This window comes from Harpegnathos saltator, unplaced genomic scaffold (assembly GCF_003227715.2).
Source record: "Harpegnathos saltator strain DR-91 unplaced genomic scaffold, Hsal_v8.6 scaffold188, whole genome shotgun sequence".
Classification (NCBI taxonomy): Eukaryota; Metazoa; Arthropoda; class Insecta; order Hymenoptera; family Formicidae; genus Harpegnathos; species Harpegnathos saltator.
In genome coordinates, this window is record NW_020229970.1 from 553,090 (window position 1) to 558,662 (window position 5,573).

The following is a 5,573-nucleotide window of genomic DNA, read 5'->3' on the forward strand; positions in this document are numbered from 1 at the left end:
CAACATCTTCGGACAGGCCGGAGCCCGGAGACGATTTTTATTCAATATATCATAGTGTATATTCATACTGAAGTACAAACTTATCTTTTGGAACAATTAATCAATATAGAGAGGGAAAGAGTTTGTTCAGGCATTTTTTTAACTTTATAATAAGAAAATTATATCGTACATAAAATAATGATTGCCTTCCTATGCTATTTTTAGATAAAGGAGACCGGGGATAGTTGACACACGGGGCATGTTGATACATTTAAAATTATTGCAAAATGACAAACGGTAAAATTGCATAAAAAATATAGTAATTTTGCAAAAACATTGCGGTCGCAGGTTGTAATAAGTCATTTCAGGCTAATTAGTATATTTTCAGAAATAAAAAACATTTCTAGTTTTTGATAGTCAAAAGTAAAATAAATCAGATATATATATTACGTTATAATAATAAATCTGGTCATTATATTATGATCGCAACAGTTTATTTAGTTTAAAATTTTTAATTTAAAAGTAATAATTTTTAGTTATATTGACGACTTGAAATATACTTTTGTTTATATAATAACCAAAATATGTAAATATGGTGAACTGAAGCTGGTTGTTACGGCTGTCAGCCGTTTACTGTAACTTACCGCACTAGTTCAGTAAGTGCACTGGTTCACTAATGCAATTAAAATAACTGATAAATATGCTTTTATGTTTATGTTTATATCATTGATAAATATATTTATGTTTACATCATTAATGCTATATGAATATATATTTTATCTGCAAAATATTAATAGTTATGTCATGCACATTTTTCATTTATTTCTAATCATTAAATGTATTCCTTGAAATACAGAAATCTGTAATAACTGATCCCGATAACTGTAACAACTGACCTCATATATGAGGTTAGTTGTTACAAATGCTGTCGCCTTATATTTTTTATTGATGCAACAAAGTTAATAGAAATATTCAATTTAAAAAATAATTTTTGTGTTGTATAAGCATGTAGCTATTAAAAAATTCTCATGCCGCTTATATTCCATTTGTTACTTACACTTAAAAAATTCATTAAGAAAAACTGTACCAACTAGCCCCGGGGTCTCTCCTACTTCGAATAATATACAGGGTGAGGAAAAAGCCCTGGACCGGTAAAATATCTAAAAAATCAAGCATTTTAGAAATGCTTATGATATCTCTCTAACTATTTGTCGGAAGAAAAAATAGTACTAGACATTTTACTCTATTTAGTCTCAAGAATATATTGTTATAACGGCGGTCTGACTTTTGTTTTACTTTCTTTACTTACTAACTTTTGGAAATTTAAAAATCATCAAATTAACAAAAGTCAGGGCGCTATTGTAACAATATATTCTTGAGACCAAGTAGAGCAAAAGAGTCCAGTACCACTTTTTCTTTCAACAAATAGTTAGCGAGATATCATAAATTAAATATTAAAAAAGTTATCAAGTTTTCCTTAAATATCTCAAAAGATATTAGACAAATAAAAAAATATTTCAGACGAAAGTTGTTTAAGTTAATTGGTAGAAAAAGACGGTGTAACAAAAAATTAGGGTTTCCATTTAAGAAAAATAATGATCAGCTAATATCTCGAAAGTAGTGCCATTTGTAAACAAAATGATACAGTTGTTTTATGTCTCTCTTAAAATCATACAACTCTTGTCCGAAGCATTTTTTTCTAAAATTCTTGGTTTTCGAGGTATTTTATCAGTCCGAAACTTTCTTCTCATCCTGTATAAGATAAGTGTGTCTTATTTGGACAAGCTACTATTGCACTTCTCGTTGTACGAATGTGCACATCTTCCTAAACAATTTGCCGTGTGCACTTGACGTGCATTTCCTTCGTATCGCTAATAGTAACCGGATTACCTGTCGGGGCTAATAGCAATCGGTCGCGGAAGAGACCGCGATCGCGGTTAATTATGGATAGATAACGGCGGGAAAAAGTAGGCACAGGCCGGTTGTACACTAACAGTGAACAGCAACGACGTCGTCGTCGCGTTTACGTTACATTACGTTACGTTACGTTACGCGAGAGGTGACGGCTGCGTGCGCAACGGCGAGCGACGTCTCGGCGCGATAATGTCTCGCAAATTGCGAAAGCCAAGCGCCGCTCACGTGTGCGTCGTATCCGTCGTGTATTAAAAGCATTGTGACCTTCTTTCGAAATGACAGCGCTCGCGATCGGCAATCGCTATGTACGCACGTAGGTAGTTAGAGGTGTATACATTTAAATTCGCGGTTAAATCGCTTGCTGAATGCTAAGGTCGTTGCTTCGCCGCCCACCTTTTCCCTTCGTACGCGCCTTTTTCTCGTCTTTTACTTCGCAGCTGTGTTTATACGCTCTCAAGGATGAATCGCTCGATTTTCACGGATTCCCAGTGTTTCGTTCGGTTCGCCTGTGTGCGTGCGCGTATGCGCTCACATATCATCTATACGCACACGCGCCGCTCTCTCCGTGACGCGGAATCGAACGCGAACGCGGAGGCGCCATATGCAGGCGAGAGCGCAGTTGCACGTAATTTCAAATTATTACCTGCGTACCTGCGCCTACGACCGCCCTCGTAGCCTTGATAATAACAACACGACAACAATAACAACAATACATACAACGGTGCGTTCGATTGCGAGCGTTATCTTTATCGCGCTCGACGTGATGATTTTTCACGTAACCGAGATACAAACACACGCACGTACACATACACCGATAACCGTGAAAACGACATAATCACGACGTGACAACGACGCAACCGGCCGGTTGCGTTCACCGGGATTGCAATCGCGTATCTTTTTAAAAGTAGAAATAAAGCAGACTGTCATTATCCGTCTAGACGCCGGGGCAGAGTAAGAGTCTACGGATCCTTCGTCGACTTTTGGCCGACCGAGATGATCGGGACGTGACAGTGACGATCTCCACTACTGTGACAATCTCCATACAAAAGCGTCGAAGAATGTTTCGACGAAGGATCGGTGGACTCTTCGTCTGCCATCGCTTACACACCGGTAGCGAGAAGCAGCCGACTACAGGTTTTGCTCCCGTCGTCGTTGAGTCGACTGGGAAATTAATCTTCAACCGTGCTAGATGCACGGACGTGCCACGGCTACACTATGCGCCTCTTCCTCTTTTCTCCAACGAGTCTCGACTCACCTACACGTGTCTCTTTCTAAGTCCCAGAAATGTACACCGCTTCAATGATAGAGAAACAAACTTTGTAATACATTCGTACACCCCCGCCGCGAAGTCGGAATGATCACGGCGACGACGACGGGTCAATTTCGGCTTACCTCTGAACGTAGTGCTCCCGGTCGCATGGCGTCGTATCCGGAAATCGGCGGACACTTCGCGGGAGGATGCGTTTCGACGGAGAGAAGGTTCGTGGCAGGATAATCGATTTATCGGGCCGAGAGGCCCGAACGGCAACGGTCGAACGGCTAGTATCCCTCTCTATAAGCAGGTAGTCGGCGTTTTCGTTTTCTCCCTTTTACGGTTTCGTATAGACGAGCACGAAGCGCCGGCGAGCGGTCGACAAAAGCACACGAAACGTCGGATGCGCGACGCGCGTCCGCAAGTTCGAGCGGGGACGGGGGACAACTAGGCGAGCGTACTCGTGTGAAGTTGCCTCGATTCGAATCCGAGAGGCCACCGAAAGCGACCAATCCTGACTCGCTGTTTCAATAATCGAGCGTTCTCGAATTCGATTCAGAGACAGAATGAGAGATTATTAAAATGTCTCCCCTTTTCCGTCGCACTGGGCCTCTACTGTGCGTCAAACGACGTACGATTGAACTACGATTGAGACTTTGACAGGAGGGAAAGAGACGAGCGGACGAGCGAGCGAGACAGATAGAAAGAGAGAGGAACGAGAGAATAAAATATGCGGATAATGACACCCCTCCTCCTCTCCTGCCCGAGAAAGATCAAACGCGTCAAAGGACGAGATCGCAGAATCCGTTGTTGCGTCTACGCGCCAAGAGAACGACTCTCGTGCAACCGATCGTCATTTTACGACTCGAGCATGACTCTAATGTTCCGAGCAATACCGGATACATCAAGCCTACTTCTCGATGCTGCTTTATCGAACGGTGGACCCCTCGCCCTCGCGGGACCGCCGCGACAGCCCGCCGAGCCGGAGAGAATACCCTCGCTAGCGCGATCGACCGAGCGTTGCGTCGTCCTGGCGACGAGGATCGCGAGCGTCCACAATGCAACGCACGAGTGTCTCTCGCTGTCCGGCGTCCAGCGAGAACGCGAAATTATGCGACGTAACCGCGCGCGAGAGCACGAGGAGGAGGTTCACGCCGCGGACGCCGGTTGCGTGAGACAATGGAACACGAGGTGAGAAAGAGAGACAGAGACAGAGAGACAGAGAGACAGAGAGAGAGAGAGAGAGAACAGAGAGACAGAGAGAGAGAGAGAGAGAGAGAGAGAGAGAGAGACAGAGAGAGAGAGAGAGAGAGGAGAAACGTCGGGAGAGATAAGCGACGGCTCAACGTGAACGTGGTGCTTCGATGACGCGTTGTACGACACGACGCGACAGCAGGTTAACGTATACGGGCGCGATCATCGCGACGAGGACGATCACTCACCTGTCTCGATCCGCGATGCACGTCGCGACACGTCCCGTTCGAAACCGCCGCCGCCGCCGCCGCCGCCACCGCCGCCGCTGCTGCTACCAGCCAGGCCGAAGGGGTAAAGCACTAAAAAAACGAACCGGACGACGAAACTCAACTACGGACGGACAAATACAACACACGCACACGTCACAAAACAGACTGGAACAGCTCGCCGAGCTCAGCCGCTTGGAACCCGCCGGAGCTTGCCGACGTCGCCATCTGCCGGCAACGCTGTCACTCACGCCGGTCATGGCGGAACGTTCGAACGGCTCTTCTTCTCTCCTTCCTCGAGATTTCGCTCGGGAACGTCCGAGCTTCGTTCCAGATGTCAGTTTGTGAACGATTTTCGAACGCCGATCGAAAGTACGTTCACTTCCGCCGAATTAGTGTTTATTTTCAGGATTTGGGAAGAAATAAATACGCAGTTGAGACTTGGTGGAAGAGAGAGGAAAAGAGAACTGGTGCAAAATAGTGCAAAAAGTGCAACGAAAAGGAACAGCTCTGCGTGGAGGCGAGTGCGACGTAGATGTGAATGTCTTGTCGATTCTGAATCTTGTTAGTGGGCTGACTTATCGGTTTCTACTGATGTTCCAAATTTCCAAGCGGCTCGAATGTTTCGAATTTTCGAAAGATCGGATCTTGAGGTATTTAATCTCAAGTCAAGCTCGAACAGTTGTTCGAACCTGTCTGAACAGACTTTGCGCTAATCTCGAATTAGTTTGAATATTCAAACGATTTAAACTGTTTGAATTACTGGCTGATTCTGGTTTAGTCTTTTTTTCAAGATGTCCGACGATTGTTAGTCAGTAGAACGTGAGATTCATAAAGTTACCTGCGAAATAACTATAATTTATAGTAATCAACGCACAATTAAATACTAGTTTTCCACCCCCCTCTCTCTCCCATACTCTTTTTCTCGTAATTATTAATTTATTAATTCTCCTCGTCGATCACAAGAA

At 44.1% G+C, this 5,573-nt stretch overlaps 1 protein-coding gene across 3 annotated transcripts in view; it reads right to left on the minus strand.

Annotated features, from left to right (window-relative positions):
• Positions 1-4,796, minus strand: part of Wdr62 (WD repeat domain 62) — a 134,654-nt gene extending 129,858 nt beyond the window's left edge. The window contains exons 1-3 of one of the 3 annotated variants that reach the window (XM_025297777.1): positions 4,588-4,796; positions 3,286-3,445; positions 3,149-3,187 (exon numbers count right to left, since the gene is read on the minus strand). The gene's annotated coding sequence lies outside the window, so the exon portion shown is untranslated. The remainder of the gene's footprint in view (positions 1-3,148; positions 3,188-3,285; positions 3,446-4,587) is intronic. The other 2 variants (XM_025297776.1, XM_025297778.1) reach the window with 2 other exon arrangements.
• Between the last annotated feature and the right edge of the window lie 777 nt (positions 4,797-5,573).